Below are 22,867 nucleotides of genomic sequence, written 5' to 3'. Positions count from 1 at the left end.
TGCAGCCATGTTGTTTATGCATTAATAATTAATTCTACAAAAAATAATTATTTAATTCTTTTTTCTACAATAATTATTTAATTCAGGATTTAGATATTGATTTTTTAAAATATAGAACATTAAATATTGCACAATATTTTAAAGTTTTAATATTTAAAATTGTAGTTAAGTTCAAAAAATATTTACTCAATAACGTGAAATTGCACGTACTCAAATTAGGTGTAATTCTATTTTTAAAAATAACGTACTAAAATATTTTTTTTATAATATTGCACGTTGACAAATAATCCTTTATAACAAAATATAACATTGGTCTCCTTATTTTGCCTAATCCCTAATTTTGGTTCTTTCATTTTATAATAAAGACATTTATTCCAACATCTTTTGAAAATTCACATTTTTGGTGCAATCCTCAATTTTGCCTATATATTTCTTTTATCTCACTTAATTACATTATTTGTTAATGATGTCTTAAATGAATATGATAGAAATGGTTCAATAGACTAAAATAAAAGAAATATAACATATACAAAATTGAAGATTTGACCAAAATTATTAATTTTAAAAAATTAGGAGACTAAATGTTGCAATTTTAAAATTTGAGGGGGGCATAATTGTGAAGTGGGTCACTTGGTCACTAGAAGGAAGGTTAAATAGTGACACACAAACTCACTAGCTTATGCCTACTTCTTATATGAGTTTCTCAAGCTTCTTACTTGAAATCAAAAGGTAATTAGGAGCAAGGTTTTTCCTTCTTAAATACCTAGATAAAATGATAAACCAAAGTAAAACTCCCCAATAAAAATTAATATTATTGCTTCAAAAGCTGCCTTTAAAATAACAAATTATGTTATTTCACATAGTTAGGTTTTCACTTTTCAGTCATAGGTGAAGTGACAAAAATACCAAGGGGGCAGGTGGGAATTGGGGTTTTGCAAACTTTTTAAATTTTTTTTTAAATAACCAAGTTTTTATATAAGTTCAAAATGAGACAGTTTAGAATAAAGAACTGTTCTGAGATCATAATGAAAATGTAAGCAGCTGCAGTTCAGAGTTGTTGTTTCAAAAAGGTTGTTTATTTGAAATGGCATTGATAAACTTTTAGTTCATTTTTATGTGTATTTGTGAAGAGCTTGTCTATTTTAAAGATTAAAAAAACTAGCTCTTTAGGATTAAAAAAAAAAACTATAGTAAATATATTTGATCAAAGTGTGGAAGCAAAGCTTTCCAAGTTTATTTTGATGATGTCAAAGACTCAAGTCAAGAATTAAGAGTCAAACAAGTATCAAGAATCAAAGAGTCGTTCAATCAAGAATCAAGATTAAAGTGAAGATTCAAGAGAAGACTCAAGATATACAAGAACTTCAAGATAAGTATAAAAAGATTTTTTCAAAAGAAAAGATTGAATAGCACAATTTTGTTCTAGAGAATTTTTCAAAGAAAAATCTTTTATCAAGAGTTTTACTCTTTGATAATCGATTACCAAAAGGAAATAATCTATTACCAGTAGCCAACATTCTTTTCAAACTGATTTAAAAGCAGTAATCGATTACCATAAGCATGTAATCGATTACCAATGTTTTAAAACGTTAGATTTCAAATTTCAAAAGTCACAACTTGTGATAAAACATTTTGAAACTTGTGTAATCGATATCACAATACTTGTAATTGATTACCAGTGTTTCTAAACGTTTTGATTTTTAAATTTAAACATGAAGAGTCACATCTGTTGATGTGTAATCAATTACACTATGATGGTAATCGATTACCAGTGACTTATTTTGAAAAATAAATTACCAAAAGTCACAATTTTTAAAGTGACTAGTTTTCAAAAAGAGTCACAACTTTTAAAGTGACTAGTTTTCAAGAGAGTCACAACTTTTAAAGTGACTAGTTTTAAAGAAATTGCCAAGAGTCACAAACTTTAACTTGAGTCATCAAATGACCATAAATATGTGACCATGGAACGAATTTAAAAAGAGAGAAAAGAGATTCCTTTCATTCTAAAAGAGATTCCTTTCATTCAAAAAGAGATTTCTTTCATTTATTCAAAGCATTCTTCTAAGAGTTTTTTTTCAATACTTTCTTTATTCAATAAAAGTTCATTGACCAAAAACTTGTACTATTCTTCTTCTTCATTCCTTCTCCCTCTTGCCAAAAGAATTCAAAGAACTAACCATCTGAGAATTCTTTTGATTCATTCCTTCTCCCTCCTGCCAAAAGAATTCAAAGAACTAACATTCTTTTGATTCTTTCCTTCTCCCTCTTGCCAAAAGAATTCAAAGAACTAACCGTTTGAGAATTCTTTTGATTTCCCAAACAAAGAATTCAAAGAACTAACTGTCTGAGAATTCTTTGCCCAAACACTGAATTCAAAGAACTAATCGTTTGAGAATTCTGTGTAAGAAGCGGGTAGCTTCTTGGTTGTAATAGTGAACACAAGGGAGGGTACATCCTTTGTGATTCGCTTCAAGTAGAGGGTACATCTACTTGGTTGTTCAAAGAGAACAAGGGAGGGTACATCCTTTGTGGCTCTTTGCTTGTAAAGGATTTTACAAGGTTATTGGAAATCTCAAGAATCGTGGGTTGCTTGGGGATTGGACGTAGGCATGGGTTGTGGCCGAACCAGTATAAATCTTGTGTTTGCTTTCTTCTTCCCTACACTCTTTACTTTTCCGCTGTGTACCTTTTATTTTCGCTTTACTTTTGTCTAAGTTATTGTTTCTGTTTTTTATTTTCTCATAACTTAGTAGTAAAGCCTAATTGAAATCTAGTAACATTAAGAAGGATAAATTTTAATTAGTCAAGACACATTAATAATTAATTCAACCCCCCTTCTCAATTATTCCAAGGCCACTTGATCCAACACAAAGTGCAAAGAAAGGGAACGAGATGAGTGCATAATTATTTTTATATTGGTTCACCCCAACATTGGGATACGTCCAGTCCTCACCCTTCAGGATGAGATTTCACTAACATAACTAGCCATTGCAAGACCACCAACCACTGGATTTCAAAAATCTTTCATTACTCCCATTGGACTTTTACCCTAACCTTAATTAGACCATCAACAATGCTAGATTTCAACCATGCCAACCATTGCTGGACTTACAATAACAAAGGAGTTTCTTTATTTTAGACTGCACATACACAAATTTTCACCTCACAAAGGGTTTCCACTCAGGAAAATAAAGCCTTTTCTCTTCTATCTAGTATATATTACTGTCATACCCTAATTTCATCCAGGGACTATCATTCGTTGATCTTTTGATCCTTGTCAGTCAACTTACAGTGTTGAACGGCAATTACAATGCAAAGTAAGAAACCATTCGGTGTTTCGATCAGAAAGACAAAAGATACCAAGAAAGGAGAGCAAAAGGGTCTTTTCTTTGTTTTTCCTAGGCTCCAACTCGCCCAGGCTAGCATTTGGCTCGCCTGGGCGAGCTCATTGCTTCAGGGTTAAGTTTCAACTCGTCTGGGCGAGCTGCAACTGCCCCAAGGTGGCCTTTTTCCTATAAATAGGAATCCTAGGGGTGTTTTAAAAGGTCTAAAGTTCAGAAGTGGAGGGAATTGAGAGAACTAAGAAATAAGAAGAAGAAAGAAGAGGAAACAAAGCCGAGGTGCTACCAAATCGCGACCGCGATCAAGGCCGTACCCGAATCAAATAAACATTAAAAATGCAGTATCTAGGAAGTGATCCTAGGTCGTCTCCCAACGAGCAATGACTAACCAAACGTTCATAACAAATAGTAATAAAACAGTAACGAATTGGGGGAGGGGTTGTTTATTTTTGTAAATTAAACAGCAAGCAAATTTGAATTAGAAAATAATAGAATTAAAGCATGTTGTTTTCCCTTGATTCACAAGCAAGTCTCTTATCCTAGGTTACGAGAATTTATCCTTAATCAGTTCAACCACTTAATCCAACCCTAAATTAAATTACTAAGCGAAAATTAACATAAGGCTGTCATTATGTGATTAAGCAACACATACACCAATTAATCATGAACGAAACTGATCATTAAGCATGAACGTAAGTTAAGCACAGAGACAATTAATCAAGCACCAAGCATGCATGGATTAATAGCAACAAATACAGAGTAATTGGTGAAGAGGAAAAACTGATCAGAATTCAATAGTAATAACAAAATCTCAAAGAGAGCTGTGCTTGATCCTCAAGAGAAAACAATGCTAGAGACTTAGCCTTCCATTAATCAACAGAAAACGAAATTGCAATTGGAAGCAGAAAGCAAAATTGCAGATTGAAGCAGAAACCAAATTGCAGAAAACGAATTTTATTCTACGTGAGCAGTGCGCATGAACAACAATAAAAACTGGAATTGCAAAACCTAAAATTATTCTCCTCTCCCAAAAACTGTCTCCTCTCTCTAAAAACTGTCTAAACTAAAACTCTGGTGCTGTTATATAGGTCCTCAACTCCAAAGCTTACAAATCTATTGTAAGTCCAAGCCCATAAACGAAATAAAATAAAATCTGGACAAGATAAGATAAGATTGGATGAAATAAAATCTGGACGAAATAAAATCTAGATGAAATAAAATCTGGATAAGATAAGATTTGATAAAATAAAATTGTCTGCTCTCTTCAAGTCCAAGCCCAATTACGGATTCAAGCCCAATTGCTTATAATTCTCCTGAAATTAAATTAAAAACACAAAATTAGTCAAGTAGGCCCAAATGATAAAACTGCATTTAAGGCTAATCAGTAATTAAAATGGTGACAAAAAGGGTTAAGAAATAGAAGAAAATAATGACACATCATTCCGTACATCGTTTTCTTGTTAACTGTTGGTTAGTTTTATTTTTGAGGATTGAATGTGATCTATGTACCCTTAGGGGTCCCCCTTTGTTATTATGTGCACATCCATCTTATCCATCTATCATCGATGATCTCGCTTTTCTTTGTAAAGTTCAATCTTAACTGATCACTAGTGTTGTAAAGTTGTCTTTAAAGAGATTGGAAATTAATAAACAAAACCAAGATAAAACCAACTCATAACTAACTTCTTTTTATTAAATATCACTTGAGATCGTTTCAAGGTTCAATGCCTTAACGATTCTCTCCGCTTTTCAAATTTAAAATATCGTTTCAAGGTCCAACGCCTTAACGATTCTCTCCGCTTTTCAAAATTTAAAACTGTAGAAGCAAGATTCATGATGAATCAAGATTGATTCAAAGAGTTTTGATGATAACAAAGATGATGACAAAAAGCTCAAAAGTCAAGAACACTTCATGATAACAAAGATGATGATCTCAAGAATCAAAGAATGAGTTCAAGATTGAATCAAGTACACTTCAAGGATCAAGAGGAAAGAATCAAGTTTCAAGATTCAAGTTCTAAGAAGGAAGAGGAAGATTCAAGACTCAAGATTCAAGAATCAAGAGAAGACTCAATCAAGATAAGTATTAAAAAGTTTTTTTAAAAACTGAGTAGCACATGAATTTTTCTCAAAACCTTTTACGAAAGAGTTTTTACTCTCTGGTAATTGATTACCAGATTATTGTAATCGATTACCAGTAGCAAAATAGTTTTCAAAAAGCTTTCAACTGAATTTACAATGTTCCAATTGATTTCAAAATGTTGTAATCGATTACAATGATTTGGTAATCGATTACCAGTGTGTTTGAACGTTGAAATTCAAATTTAATTGTGAAGAGTCACATCCTTTCCAAAAAAGCTTTGTGTAATCGATTACACTGATTTGGTAATCGATTACCAGTGATAGTTTCTGATCAAAATCAAAAGATGTAACTCTTCCAATAGTTTTAACCTTTTCCTAATGGTTTTTAAGTTTTTCTAAAAGTTATAACTCTTCTCATGGTTCTTTTGACCAGACATGAAGAGTCTATAAAAGCAAGACTTTGATTTGCTTTTAAATGCATCTTTTCTATTCATTCTTTAGACAACAAACTTTTGTCAATTGATTTTTGAGTCTCTTTGAACTTCTTCTTCCTTTAGCCAAAAACTTTTCAAAGTTTCTGGTTTTTCAAACCTTGAAAACTGTGCTATTCATCTTTTTCATTCCCTTCTCCCTTTGCCAAAAAGAATTCGCCAAGGACTAATCACCTGAATTCTTTTTGTGTCTCTCTTCTCCCTTTTCCAAAAGAACAAAGGACTAACCGCCTGAATTATTTTGTGTCTCCCTTCTCCCATGTCAAAGAATTCAAAACGACACAGTCTGAGAATCCTTTTGATTCTTCCCTTTCCCATATACAAAAGATTTCAAGGGACTAACCGCTTGAGAATTCTTTTGTATCCCCATTCACAAAGTTTCAAAGGTTTAACCGCCTGAGAACTTTGTCTTAACACATTGGATGGTACATCCTTTGTGGTACAAGTAGAGGGTACATCTACTTGGGTTGTTGACTGTGAACAAGAGAAGGTACATCTCTTGTGGATCAGTTCTAGTGGAGGGTACATCCACTAGGTTGTTCAAAGAAAACTAGGGATTGTACATCCCTTGTGGATCTATGCTTGTAAAAGGATTTTTACAAGGTTGAAAAGAAATCTCAAGGACCACAGGTCGCTTGGGGACTGGATGTAGGCACGGGTTGTTGCCGAACCAGTATAAAAACTCTTGTGTGTTTGTCTCCTTCTTCCCTACTCTTTTAATTTCCGCTGTGCTCTTTAATTTCCGCATTTACTTTTGGTTAAGTTTCTTTTCTATTCTTCATTTACTTAACAACATAGTAAAAGCCTTAGAAGAGTAAATTTTTAATTAGTAAAGGTTTAGGAATAATTAATTCAACCCCCCCTTCTTAATTATTCTGAGGCCACTTGATCCAACAAAAACATCGTTTCAAGGTCCAGTGCCTTAAATGAATTTTTGTTCGCAATTAAAATGAATCTTTCAAAAACATAAAAATCAATTTAACATAGAAACATTCAGACTTAAAGAACCACGTAGGTTTGAATTCCTCATCGCACCTGAGGATATGTAGGAGCAAGGACAACACCCTTGTCGACCCCAAAAAGTAAAAAATATATATAAAGGGAAAATAAATAATCTTGAACTCACATTACGCACACTCGGTTAAAGGCTGTCGTCCCTTGTGACGGGCGCATGGGGTGCTAATACCTTCCCTATGCGTAAAAAACTCCTGAACCCTTCTTTTCAATATTTGCAGACCTCTTTTTGGTTTTTATAACATTTTCCTCAAATAAACGTTGGTGGAGAATCCACTTGTTTTTTCTCTAGGAGATGAATGTGCTTTTCTTTTATTTATAGGCTTTCGCCGTCCCGTCGTGAGGTAGGTTGTGACAGATGGTGACTTTGACGTAGCTCCATGTGGAGCTTGTAGGCCTTGGATCTTCTTCATTAATGGAGTCCTTTGCTTCTTGAAGATGAATAGCAGCGAAATGGAGAAGGAAGAAAGATGATTGGAGACGCCACTTCAAGGAGAAGATGAATCAAGAAGAAGCTCACCACCATGGGAAGCCATGGATAAGAGCTTGAAGGTAGGAGAAGATGAGTGGAGGGGGAGGGAGAGAAGGAGCATGAAAATTTGTGCCTCAAATGAAGTCTGAACTTTGAAGTATAATTTTCAAATGATCAAAGTTGAAAAAATGCACACACATGACCTTTATTTATAGCCTAAGTGTCGCACAAAATTGGAAGGAAATTTGAATTTCTATTCAAATTTCACTTGAATTTGAAATTGAATTTCTAGAGCCAAATTTTGGAGCCAAAATTTGACTAATTATGATTAGTAAATTTTAGATATGGTTCAACCCACTAATCCAAGATCAAGTCCAAGATTCTCCACTAAGTGTGCTTAGGTGTCATGAAGCATGTAAAACATGAAGGACATGCACAAAGTGTGACTATATGATGTGGCAATGGGGGTGTAGCAAGCAAATTCTCACCTTCCCCTCTAAAATTTAATTGGATTGGGCTTCTCTCAGTTCAATTAAATTTATTTCTCAACACACACATCAAATATTCACTTAATGCATGTGAAATTACAAAACTACCCCTAATACAAAACTAGTCTAGGTGCCCTAAAATACAAGGGCTGAAAAATCCTACATTTCTAGGGTACCCTACTTACATTATGGAGCCTTAAATACATGGCCCAAAAATAATGAAATCCTAATCTAATATGTACAAAGATAAGTGGGCTCATACTTAGCCCGTGGGTTTGAAATCTACCCTAAGGCTCATGAGAACCTTAGGAGAACCTTAGAGCCTTCTCTTACATCTTTGGCCCAATCTCCTTGGAGTCTTCTATCCAAACCCAAAAGGTACAAGCAATGCTCTCAAGGTTCTTACTCAATGTAACCCTTAAACTCTCTTTGAGCCTCTCTGATCCTCTCTTTCATAGCCCTCTTACCCTTGACCACGTTACAAGCCCAATAAAGCCCATGTAAATCATGGAATGACTAATTTTGCTTTTAAGTTTGGATTCTGTAATGGAACCTGCACACGCTTATGATTGTTAAAAAGATATATATAAAAAGAAAAGGAGAATCCTCGAGGTTTCGCACTTGCACATTTGAGAAGAAAACTCATTCGACCCAGAGCTCATGGAAAATGCCCAAAGACAATTGTGATAGTAGGGTACATCTGATGTTAGTCGCTCATGCAAACTCCTTAGGATTCCTTTTGAATCCAAGGGTGGCCGTTGTTGTGTAAATTATTTTGGGATCGGCCTATGTCATCAAGTTTCAGTGGGATCGATAGACCCTTGGCCTCACTCTATAGTCTAAATCAGGAAAGTTTCACTTGGTCATACACCAAAGTGTAACCATCCATTGCCATCCTTCCATGGTACATGCGATCGGTCCCAAAACCTTATATGTTCTTGCTATGCAAAATTGTCAAAGTTTTAAACGAAAGGACAGGGGAAACCCTAGGATCAATATTTCAGTTGATTGATTAAATGTCAAACGACTCCATTGCCGTCACTCCAAAATTGTCAAATGACTAAATCAAACAAAACATACACTCTGAGGGAGTCCCTGAAGAGATTTACAGAAAGATAGGATGAGGTCTCATGAGTTATCACCTCTTTCAGAAAGAGACAGTCAATTTGTGTTTTCCACAAAAAAGAAAAAAAAATCAAATCAAAATCAAAATAAAAAAATAGGAAAGAATATCACGAGCATTACACAATTTTCATGATTCAAAATCTTTTGCATTACTAGATACAAAGCCTATATTTACTGCATTTCAAGATGAAGGTTGCATGCATCTGCATCCCAAAAATCATGTTCATATTAGGCTATAAGTGCATAGATTTCTCTTTATATACCAGTTTCCCAAATCTAATGTCCTATCTTTTGAGTTTAGGATAAGAGGCCCTCTCAAAGAGTCAACCTCTTGTTTTCTCATAAGGTTGAGCCCTTTGGTACTAGTACCTATTGGCTTCTTTCATAGGACTCAAAGTCCTCCGCCTTTATCTTTCATAGGACTCAAAGTCCTCACCTTTATCTTTCACAGGACTCAAAGTCCTCACCTTTATCTTTCATAGAACTCAAAGTCCTCGCCTTTATCTTTCTTAGGACTCAAAGTCCTCACCTTTATCTTTCACAGGACTCAAAGTCCTCGCCTTTATCCTTCATAGGACTCAAAGTCCTCTGTCTTTGTGCTTTCATAGGACTCAAAGTCCTCTGTCTTTTACATTTTCAAAGGACTATTGTTCATTGATCTTTTGATCCTTGCTAGTCAACTTACAGTGTTGAACGCCAGCTATAGTGCAAAGTAAGAAACCATTCGGTGTATCGATCAGAAAGACAAAAGATGCCAAGAAAGGAGGGTAAAAGGATCTTTTCCTTGTTTTTCCTAGGCCCCAACTTGCCTAGGCTAGCATTTGGCTCGCTTGGGCCACCAAATAACTTCAAGGCTAAGGGACCAGCTTGCCTGGGCGAGCTCACTGCTTCAGGGTTAAGTAAGCAAGCTGCAACCGTCCCAAGGTGGCCTTTTGCCTATATATAGGAATCCTATGGGTGTTTTAAAGGGTCTAAATTTTAGAAGTGGAGGGAATTGAGAGAACTAAGCAAGAAGAAGAAGAAAGAAGAGGAAGTGAACCTGAGGCCCTACCGAATCGCGACCACGATCATTCCTTACGTCGTTTTCTTGTTCTATGTTCTTCATGCGACCGTCGGTTAGTTTTATTTTTGAGGATTGAATGTGATCTATGTACCCTTAGGGGTCTCCCTTTGTTATTATGTGCACATCCATCTTATCCATCTATCATCGGCAATCTCGCTTTTCTTTGTAAAGTTCAATCTTAACTAATCACTCGTGTTGTAAAGTTGTCTTTAAAGAGATTGAAAGTTAATAAACAAAACCAAGATAAAACCAACTCATAACTAACTTCTTTTTATCAAATATCACTTGAGATCATTTCAAGGTCCAATGCCTTAATGATTCTCTCCACTTTTCAAATTTAAAAGATCGTTTCAAGGTCCAACGCCTTAACGATTCTCTTCGCTTTTCTAAATTTAAAAGATCGTTTCAAGGTCCAACGTCTTAAACGACTTTTTGTTTGCAATTAAAATGAATCTTTCAAAAACATAAAAATCAATTTAACACACAAACATTCAGACTTAAAGTACTACGTAGGTTTGAATTCTTCATCGCACCTAAGGATACCTAGGAGCAAGGGCAACACCCTTGTCGACCCCAAAAAGTAAAAAAATATGTAAAGGGAAAATAAATAATCTTGAAGTCACGTTACGCACACTCGCCATTCTGATGTTTGTTGAGAAAGAATCAATATTTGTAGTAGATTCTTTTGATGAAGTTCAACTAATATGCCTTTCTGAAGTAGCACAACTTCAACAACCTTAACACATTCAAACCACAAAGCATTCTAAAGAAGATTGCCATTAAGTGTAATCGATTACACAAGAACAGAAAGCCTGTAATCGATTACAACAACCTGTAATCGATTACCAGAAGGCTTAATACTCTTGTAATCGATTACCAAACCTTGTAATCGATTACATCACGTCCTCTTCTATAAATACTCACGAAATCTAGTGGCGCTGCGCAGCCAGCCTCCTTCCTTTGTGCCACCACTTCCCTAAATCTTCAAATCTTCATATCTCCCTGAATTCTTCACCAAAACACGTCCCACAAAGCCCAATCTTCATCATTTTCACTTCTCTTTCGATTCCACCGATTGAAATTCGCTAAAACTTCATCAAATGGCAGAATCGTCAAAGAAGAGAAAGGGAACGTCCTCCACCATCGCTACTGCTGGCCATCGCCGCCACAGACCATCTGAAGCACCCACAACACCAATTCATCCTTTCTTATCATCTCCATGATCATCAACTCTATTTTCTTCAGATGATCAACGTCTACGATACAACTCTCAATTTTCTTCTAGGATCATCTTAGACCCTAAGTAGCTAGACACAAATTTCTTTAATGATGAGACATTTGACTGTTATCAAGTTTTTTGAAACTCTAGATAGGTTGATTTTATGTCCTTAAAATTGCCTTACTATCCTGAACTTGTTAAAGTCTTTTACAGCAATTTAAAAATTCAGGATGGTATTATTTCTTCTGAGGTGCATGGTATTTCTATGATCATTGATCAATCTCAGTTCTTTTCATTGACTAAATTACCCAATCAAGGTGCACCTTTTGAGGGCACCATTGTTGATTACTAGAAATTCGATTATTTTAGTCATGATGCTCGCTGTATGGTTTGTAATGACTATGTTGAAATGACCGGTAGATTGCTGGCCAGGTCATTAACCTTTGATTGTCGCATCATGCACTATATTATTGTTAGAATTTTGCTTTCCCGTTCTTCAAATTTGGCTCAAGCCTTTGAGGAGGACTTGATTTTGATGTGGGCTTTCCTTACCGGTCGTCAGATCGACTGGGCTCACTTGGTTAGGTACCAAATGCATAAGGCATTATGGGCCAATGCACCTCTTCCTTATCCTCAATTGGTCACTGTCTTTCTCCGTCATTTTCAAATTCCTCTTAATGATGAACCTTTTGTTCAAGTCAAGCGATCCTTTGCTATTGATGCTGGTGCTGTAACTTCATTTGGTTACGGTAATGATCGTGATGGTCAATGATTGAAGAAGGATGCACTCCCTCCACAAGATGAGTGTACTCCTTCTGATGCAATCCTCCCTAGGAAGGGACCAGTCACTAGAACCATGAGCAAGAGGCTCCAAGAAGATTGGGCTAGAGCTGCTGAAGAAGGCCCTAGGGTTCTCATGAACCTCAGGGTAGATTTCTGAGCCCATGGGCCAAGGTTGGGTCCAATTATCTTTGTACATATTAGACTAAGATGTCATTATATTTGGTCCTTGTATATAGGGCTTCATATTGTAGGTAGGGTACCCTAGAAATATAGGATTTTTTCCAGCCCTTGTATTTTAGGGCACCTAGACTAGTTTTTGTATTAGGGGTAGTTTTGTAATTTCACATGCACTAAGTGGATATTTGATGTGTGTGGTTGGAAATAAATTTAATTGAATTGGTAGAAGCCCAATCCAATTAAATTTTAGAGGGGGAGGTGAGCATTCACTTACTACACCCATTGCCACATCATATAGTCACACTTTGTGCATGTCCTTCATGCTTTTCATGCCTCATGACACCTAAGCCCACTTAGTGGAGAATCTTGGAATTGATCTTGGATTAGTGGGCTGAACCATAACTAAAATTCACTAATCATAATTAGTGAAATTTTGGCTCCAAAGTTATGCTCCACAAATTCAATTTCAAATTCAAGTGAAATTTGAATTTCCCTCCAATTTTGTGTGACACTTAGGCTATAAATAGAGGTCATGTGTGTGCATTTTTTGAAAAAACTTTGATCATTTGAATAGTAACTTCATATTTCAGAGCTCTTTTAGAGCACAAAATTTCATGCTCTTCTCTCTCTCTCTTCCTTCATTCATCTCTTTCTTCCTCCAAGCTCTTATCCATGGCCTCCTATGGTGGTGAGCTTCTTCTAGACTCATCTTCTCCTTGAAGTGGTGTCTCCTCTCTCCCTTCCTTCTCCATTCCGCTGCCATTCATCTTCCAAGAAGCAAAGGAATCCATTGATGAAGAAGATCCTAGGCCTACAAGCTCCAATGGAGCTTACATCACCTTCTCCTCCTCAGCGAGATGATTCAACCCTTATGACTGAAGTTCTTTCAGAGTTACGGGGTCTTCGTACTTATGTTGGTGAACAATTTGATTCCTTGGATGGTCGCTTTGATGGCATGGATACCCGCATCACCCAACTTGAAGAGGATGTCACTTATCTTCGTCGATGCTTTGACCTTCCACCACCGTCTTAGTTTTTAGGATGTTATTATCTTTTATTATAAGCCGTGTATTTGGCTGTGCTTTTTACGTTATCATTTTCTGAACTTTCGTTATCTTTCGATAATTAGCACTTAGTCTTTTATGCTTGGATTGTATGTGGTTTTGAATTATGACTGTTTGGATTATATTTAACTTATGAATGTTTGGATTATATTTGGTTTTAATGATTATGTGATCTTTAGTTATATTGAATTATGTGAATGTTCTTGTGTTTACCATGTACTTTGGCTTTTTGATGTTGCCAAAGGGGGAGAGAAACAGGATTTAGAAATTAAGCGTTTAAATTTAGAAGCATTTAGAAGATTAGAAATCAAGTGAACAAGTGATCACTAATTCCAAAACATAGGGGGAGTATGAAATGAGTGAACGCAACATTATATCCTGCATATACTCTGCTTGTATCTTAATTTCAGGAGTTAAATTGTCATCATCAAAAAGGGGGAGATTGTAGAAGCAAAGACTTTGTCTTTGATGTTTTGATGATGCCATATGATCGTGATGTTTTGATTCCTTATGGAAATGCGCTTCTCAAGTTTAATTCAAGACAACAATCCAAGAATATAAGATACAACATCAAGAAGATATCTTGTGTTTTAGGAAGGGAATTCCAAATTGAGATAGCAAAAGGTTTGGCCAAGAAATTTAAGCAAAAATGTCTTTTTCAAGAGATTTACTCTCTGGTAATCGATTACCAGTGGCCAAAATGATTTAAAACAAGTATTAGAAATTTGAATTCAAATTTTATACTGTGTAATCGATTACACATGGATGGTAATCAATTACCAGTAGTTATTGAACGTTTTAATTCAAATTTTAAAGTTTATAATCGATTACCCAAGTATTGTAATCGATTACCAGAGGAGATTTTCATAAAAAAATTTCCAAGGGTCACAACTTTTCAAATGGTTTTTACATGACCATCAAAGGTCTATTTATATGTGACTTGGAACACAAATTTGCTTAGAGTTTTTTAGAACAAAAAGTCTTATCCTCTCAAAAATCAAAATCATTTTATCCTCTTAAGAATTCCTTGGCCAATACACTTGCAATTCAATAAGGAATTAATTGAGTGCTCAAATTGTTCAATCTATCTCTTTCAAGAGAGATTTCTTCTTCTCTTCTTTCTATTTCTCAAAAGGGATTAAGAGACCGAGGATCTCTTGTTGTAAAGAAATCTGAACACAAAGGAAGGATTGTCCTTGTGTGGTTCAGAACTTGTAAAGGGATTTTGCAAGATAGTGGAACTCTCAAGCGGGTTGCTTGGGGACTGGACGTAGGCACAAGGGTGTGGCCGAACCAGTATAAATCCGAGTTTGCATTTTCTCTTCCCTTGAACTCCTTTATTGTTTATTTCTTATTGTTTTTATTCAGTAAAATTAATTTTCATTATTATCTAGGAATTCATTTTTAAAAGGAATCTTGAGTTGTTGGGATAAAATCAAAATAGAATTTTTAGTTTAAAAAAGATTGTGATATCTTAATTCAACCCCCCCTTCTTAAGATATCTGAGGCCACTTGTCCAACATGTCATACCCTAATTTCGTCTGGGGACAATTGTTTGTCGACATGCAGAATTTTGTCGGTGACATTGAGCTGCCTAAAGCCAATTGCTGTGTTATCCGTAAGATTTCGTGACATTTCGGAGGGAGATGAGCAAGAAAAACTCAAAATAAGGGTGAAAAGATCAATTTAGGGGGTGTTCTTCAGCCCTGGGCCCATCTAGGCCCATTAGGAAGCTTCAACATGAAGCAACCAGCTCGCCCGGCCAAGCTGGGCAGCAACCTCCTCTCCCATTTTTTCTATAAATGGACGTGGGGGGCTGAGGGTGTCGCAACATGCCCTTCGCGGGCCAGCGAGGGCGAGGCTCACGGGTGCGCTTTCCAAAGGAGGAAAGGTGCGCGGAGTTGCCACCAAGGTTTATTTGTGGGAAATGTCGGAAAAACCGAAGGAAACCGGTCAAAATGAAAATTCTAAGTTCGAGAGTTGTATTTACGCCTGAGGAAGGTATTAGCACCTCTCACGTTTGTCTCAATGGACAACAACCTATTTTTTAGAATTGTGGAAATTGCGTTACCTTAACTTTTATTTCTTTTTATTTTTTGACGTCGACAAAAGTGGGGCTTTTGCTCCTACGTACCCTCCTTTGGAGAGGAAATCAGACCTACGTAGTTCTTTCTTAAGCGTGAATCAAGCGATTCTTTTTACTCGAGAGGTGATCATTTTAAGGCGTTGGACCTTAAAAATGATCCATTTTACTTGGTAAGAAACAGAAATGATAAATTTTCAAAACCCTATTTTTGTGGACGAGTTGATTTTAGCCTCAGTTTCACTTTAGTTATTAGTCAATTCAATTAAGAATGAGAAATCCCAAAGAGAAAACCTCCGATTGTTTTTTTTCGCTTTATTTTACTAAAAGACATTTTTTGATTATTATATTATTATTTTACCTCTTTTTTGATTTCCAACGTGGTTACGGCATGACCAAACGGTCGGAATTCATTTTAACCGAAATTAACGGATGATACAATTCAAACGATCGGTGGAAATTTATTTTATTTTTAGATTAGGCGAGAAATGACTTAAATAAACGGCTTAAGCACGTCAAAAGGGGGTATAAAAAGCGAATGAAAACGAGAATAAAAATACATGAAACAAAATGTGGACCACCACGGGTACATAGAATGAATTGAAAAGCTCGGTTTGAAATACTTACCCGTTGAAGACTGAAGAAAACGAAGAACGAACGATGAATGTTGAAGAACGGTCGAGAATCTTCGCTTAATTACTCACGGAAACGTTACGGAAGCACCTCAGCTTGGATTTTCTTCACGGAAACAATTTTCCTCAGCAAATTTAAGAGAATACGAAATGCCAAGAAGGCTGAACCCCTTTCTTCTTCACTCCTCCCCCTATTTATAGCAAAATAGGGGAGGAGCTTGCCACCCAGCTCGCCCAGGCGAGCAAGGTTGCTTCCTCCAGAAGCAACAGCCTTCTGGAGGAAGGATCTGGAAGGCCCAAGTGGGCCAGATTGCTATTTGTACCCTTTTTTTTACTAAATGCACCCCCTTCTATTTTTTGGTAATTATTTTTTCGTAACGTTACGAAACTTTACGAATTTCGTAACGATACTTATTTTCCTTCCGCAAGGTTACGAATCCTTACGGAATATATATTTACTCTTTTTTAGCTTTCGAAGAAGTTACGGAAACTCACGGATTACGCAAAAACACCTCTTTTCGATTTCCGCCACATCACGGAATTTCACGGATTGCGATAGCCTGCTTCCTTTTGATTTCTGACACGTCTCGGGACTTCATTTATTGTGCAACAAAGGACGCCAAGTATCTCAAAGCGGCTAACCAAAGGTTGCATGTCAACAAGTAATAATCCCCGGATGAAATTAGGGTATGACAGTTGCCCCTCTTTACTTACCTTTTATCGGAGATAAGAAGAAAGCAAAGATAAGACACTGATTTCGTCCGTCTTGCACTTTCCGTGATTAGTCCATGAAAACTCTCGTCTCTACTCCTTCTTTTTCTTTTCTGCACAACACAATACAAACAACAACAAGAACGACAAATATAATATACATATACACTTTTGGGAAAAAAGAAACAATCGGGAACATAACAAAGATCACATTCCCAGTCAAGAGGATCCGCCCTTGAAGATGAAAAACTTTGGAGAATGGAGGATTGCACTCAGAAATCACTACACATGACTCCAAACTCGTGGGTGGAGGACGCATGAACGAAAACGCAATTCATGGGGGTCCGAAAAAAAAGGTTGAGAATGGAGAATTGCACTAAGCAATCACTACGCATGGCTCCAAACTTGAAGATGGAGGACGCATGAACGAAAACGCAATTCATGAGGCTCCGAAAAAGGGTTGAGAATGGAGAATTGCACTAAGCAATCACTACGCATGGCTCCAAACTCGAAGGTGGAGGACGCATGAACGCAATTCATGGGGCTCCGAAAAAGGGTTGAGAATGGAGAATTGCACTAAGCAATCACTACGCATGGCTCCAAACTCGAAGGTGGAGGACACATGAACGAAAACACAATTCATGGGGCTCCGAAAAAGGGTTGAGAATGGAGAATTGCACTAAGCAATCACTACGCATGGCTCCAAACTCGAAGGTGGAGGACACATGAACGAAAATGCAATTCATGGGGCTCCAAAAAAGGGTTGAGAATGGAGAATTGCACTAAGCAATCACTACGCATGGCTCCAAACTCGAAGGTGGAGGACACATGAACGAAAACGCAATTCATGGGGCTCCGAAAAAGGTTGAGAATGGAGAATTGCACTAAGCAATCACTACGCATGGCTCCAAACTCGAAGGTGGAGGACACATGAACGAAAATGCAATTCATGGGTCTCCGAAAAAGATTGAGAATGGAGAATTGCACTAAGCAATCACTACGCATGACTCCAAACTCGAAGGTGGAGGACACATGAACGAAAACGCAATTCATGGGGCTCCGAAAAAGGGTTGAGAATGGAGAATTGCACTAAGCAATCACTACGCATGGCTCCAAACTCGAAGGTGGAGGGCACATGAACGAAAACACAATTCATGGGGCTCCGAAAAAGGTTGAGAATGGAGAATTGCACTAAGCAATCACTACGCATGGCTCCAAACTCGAAGGTGGAGGACACATGAACGAAAACGCAATTAATGGAGCTCCGAAAAAGATTGAGAATGGAGAATTGCACTAAGCAATCACTACGCATGGCTCCAAACTCGAAGGTGGAGGACGCATGAACGAAAACGCAATTCATGAGGCTCCGAAAAAGGGTTGAGAATGGAGAATTGCACTAAGCAATCACTACGCATGGCTCCAAACTCGAAGGTGGAGGGCACATGAACGAAAATGCAATTCATGGGGCTCCGAAAAAGATTGAGAATGGAGAATTGCACTAAGCAATCACTACGCATGGCTCCAAACTCGAAGGTGGAGGGCACATGAACGAAAACGCAATTCATGGGGCTCCGAAAAAGGGTTGAGAATGGAGAATTGCACTAAGCAATCACTACGCATTGCTCCAAACTCGAAGGTGGAGGGCACATGAATGAAAACGCAAATCATGGGGCTCCGAAAAAGATTGGTCGGCAGGACCGAACGATCCACCGGGTCTTTCCACCTACAAAAGCAAGCATGATTTTTGCAAAGAAAAATAAATCATTCGCGAGAGCACCATATCTTAGAGAAACAATATGCTTGTGCTAAGGGTAATCTTCCTTGTAATTGAGAATGAAGGGTAGGATGTCAACTTTTAGCTTTTAAATGAACATGCAGGGGAAACATCGGGCTAAGCTGAAAATAAATCACTCATAGTGTATAAAACTCACAAGGCAAGTGTTTTATCCTATTCCCAAACCATAACTGCACCATGACTCTATTTTGCACACGACTTCCTATCGAATCAAAGATCAAACGTACGATCATGGACCAATAGGATTTTCTTGAGGTTAGTGTTTTTGGAGAGGAAGCTGGGTGTTTCGGTCTTTTCCTCTTTGTTCATGTGGGGTGGGATATTGCCAGTCGAGAATGATTTTGAGTGGTAATCTGGCTTGAAGAATTTCTGTCCTCTTTCTTTCATTGATCGAGAATTGCTTCTTTTCCCTTTTCACTTCTTTTCGATCTTTGATCGGGAATCCTTCTTTCCTTTCTTCTGTTCTTTTCTTTATTTTCATCTTTTTTTTTCTTTCCATTTCTTGCTTTTCTTTCTTTTCACTTTTCCTTCCCCATCCCTTTCTTTGGGAAATCGGGTTTTAGCATTCTATTTGCTCTCCCTTGAGGAGATTCCGCTGTCCTTTGCTTCGGGGGAAAGGATGAGGATTCCTTTTTTATAGGCCAAGGTTCAAAAAGGTCTAAGGTTGTGTCTCAATGGGGTCTTTTATCGTGGGAACCCCAATCTTGATATCTGGGGCGAAACAAATTTGGGTGTCAAGGTGTCGATTTTGGGCCGAGCTTCCATATTGTTCCATAAGGCACGCGTGACAATGATGATTTGAAAACAACGTGCAAAATTAGTCATGGCTACAACCAGGTGGGCACTCAAGCATCCTGTTTATGGCATTGTGATACGACGGTTGGGAATTTACACAGACAGACCCAACGTTTCCAAGTTATGTTCTTTCATCAGTTCAATGAATTCATCCATCCTTATCTCGGTTCATTTCGGAAAATAAACTCTTAGCATCAGTCCCTTGTTTCCAGAAGATATGTTTGCTCTTTACGGATGATTTATACTTCTTAACTATAACATGTCGACCTTTGCGGTCTTTCTTTCTTTTTCCTTTTTGTTTCATTTTTATATATTCACAAAATTATACACCTATGGTCCTTTATGAGGAAAACCTTTCTTTATACATCTATATTTTCATACATGACAAACTTTTTCTGTACACGCATTGGAACTCTCTCTCTTTACGTCACACGGTCAAACCCTATTTACATTCAAAGATCTTTTTCGTTTTTCTCCAATACACACCTATGGTTTATACAAAAGTTTCTTTATATACACTCGTTGTTCACACACACAAGAATTTCTCTACACGTATTTTTTATACACAAAAAAAACCTTTTATACACACCTTCTTTTTACACATATGTATAAATAAAAACCTTTTTCTTTTCTTTATGAACATGACTTTTATTCACAACGCTTCTTTCTTTTTATTAGGATTTTTGGTTCATTTTACTTTTAGGACAACGTTCCTAAATGAAACACTCTATACGGTTCTGAAATTTCAACAAACACTATTGACAACAACGAAACAAGTACTAACGTAACGACTCAAACGATATGCATGTACAAAACAAAAGTCAATGAAAACGAAACAAACGTTAACAAATTGGGGATCCCACGGTCATGTGGCTCCGCATGCCACCAGACCCTTGGGTCACGGTAACAAAAAGTGGGGTGGTCGACAAAAGCAGGGCTTTTGCTCCTACGTATCCTCAATTTGTGATGAGGAACTCAGACCTACGTAGTTCTTGATGACTGTGAGACTAAAAACAGTCTCGGTGTTTTCTTTACCAAAATGCGAACATGCTTTAGTAAAGAGACAAAACTTCCAACTGATCAGAGCAACATATGCTTTTTGGATGAAAAACAATGTGTCTATCGGGGAAGGAGAGTATGCTGATGAAATTTCCTCATAACCATAAATGAGATTTTGGATGTTAGCACTTCGTTTCTAAACGACCATTTAGAGGAAACACTGGATCCAACAAAGATAGGAAAAAATCACTCAAAGTGTATCAATCTCACACAGGTAAGTGTTTTATCCTAATTCCGAACCATAGATATGTCATGACTTGATTTCGCAAATCATTTCCTATCAAATCAAAGATTACATGCGTGATCATGGATCAATAGGACTTATTTTGGGAATGGTTTTTAGGTGGGGAATTTTGGCTTTGAGTGTTTTTGCCTTCTCCTTTTCTGTTTTTGTTTAGTGCGGGGCAAGAAAATCGCTAGCGCACAGGATTTTGATTGGCAATCAAAGGGAGAGGACCACTTTAGGTCGTGGTTTTCTTGTTTTTTTTTTATTTTATTTGGTGACAATTCTGTATTGTTCAGATATTGTCTGGTCCGAAGACCTTTCTGCATATTTCTTCTATTTTCTTCCGATCCTTGATCGAGAATTTTCCTTTCTTTTTTTTTTTTTGCTTTCTCCCACTCTTTCATTGGGAATTTTCTTTCTGTTTTGTGTCTTCCGATTCTTTTGATTAGGAATTTTTTTTCTTTTTTTGTTTTATCCCGAGGGCAAGGATTGACATTCTCACCCTAGGTCAAGGTTTATGTTAAGTTGGGATTTTGGCTCAAGGCTTGTAGAATGGCTGGTCATGATATATGTCAGGGTTTGGCCAACGGTTCGGGGATAAAGGGGATGTCCTACATTATTTCCATGATACACATGCAACAATGATGATTAGGAATTTTTATGCAAAACTGGTCATGCATGCACCCATGTGGACACTCAAGCATCAAGTTTTTATGGTCATGTGACACTAGGGCTCAGGATTCATTTTCCCTATTTTAAGTCAACCCAGTGTTTCCAAAATATGTTCTTTTATCAAATCATGCATTCATCCGAGTCCATTTTGGGCGTTCGGGAAAATTTTCACTGCACTCACCCTTCAGGTGTATACATATTTTTTCAAAAACTGGTTATGATTAGTGAATTTTTCAAAGAAAAGCTGGAAGTTATCTCTTTTCACAAGCATGTTGTTTTTTAGCTAGACAACCTTTATTATTTTTTTTCTTCCTTCTTATTCTTTTCTTGCTCGCTCTCTTTTTGCTCTCTTTTTTCCCATGAGGTATTTTGCTACCTAAACATACATATATTTTTGTGAAGTATTTTGCTATATACATGCGTGTCCCAGGTATCTTGCTACCTAAACATACATATATATGTTTTGTGAGATATTTTTGCTATATACATGCATATCCAAGGTATCTTGTTACCTAAACATACATACATATATATATATATATATATATATATATATATATATATATATATATATATATATTGTGAAGTATTCAAGGTATCTTTCTACCTAAACATACATATATACATATTTCTTTTTGTGAGGTATGACTACCTTCTGAGCTTGTGCTTGTTTTATTTAAATTCCTAGGATCATGAGCAACTCAGTGTGTCCTGCTATGACTTGAGAAACAAAAAGTGATCAAATAACAAGCATAGATTTAAAAGGTACTAGGTTGCCTCCTAGTAGCGCTTCTTTAACGTCTTGAGCTGGACGCCTGATGGCTTGTCGGTCACGAACCTAGTACTTTGCTTACCTTTGGCTTTGGACTTGGTCGCCTATTGGTCAACCATGTGTCGTAAGCAACGCTCTAACCTTTTTGTGGATGAGCTGAGGTGAACTCTAGAGGTGATGGCGGTGCGCCTGTTGCCCGCTGCTAGCCATCCCCAAGCTGCTGTGGTGTTTCGCCCTGCGCCTGCCTGGAGACGCAATACTTCTTGATGAAAGCTGGATTAGTAGGGGGCCCGATGCCCTTGCTGGAGGTGACAGGTACTCCGTAGAACTGACAGAGACCCGTAATTAGAGCTTGACAACTCCAAGACCCTGTTGGACTTCTTCGGGTCCACTGGGTGTCTTGCAGGCGCGATCCCTGCAAACAATAGATGAAATCAGAAATTAGTTGAGCGATGTGCATACTTACCTATGATGACGTGACCTTGCCGGGGGGAAACGGGCACCCTGTAGGACTACTGAGGCCCGTAACCAGAGCTGGAAACCCCAGGGCCCTGTTGGACTTCTCCGGGTCCACTAGGTGTCTTTGTGGGTGCGATTCCTGCAAACAATAGATGGTATTAGAAATCAGTTGAACCATCAGTATACTTACCTATGTCACGATGGCATGACCTCGCTGGGGGAACGGGCACCCTATAGGACTGACAAAGGCCCGTAACCAGAGCTGGAAACCCCAGGGCCCTGTTGGACTTCTTCGGGCCCACTGGGCATCTTGTGGGCGCGATCCCTGCAAACAATAGATGACA

This window comes from Glycine soja, chromosome 2 (genome assembly GCF_004193775.1).
Source record: "Glycine soja cultivar W05 chromosome 2, ASM419377v2, whole genome shotgun sequence".
NCBI lineage: Eukaryota > Viridiplantae > Streptophyta > Magnoliopsida > Fabales > Fabaceae > Glycine > Glycine soja.
This window is presented reverse-complemented; position numbering follows the sequence as displayed.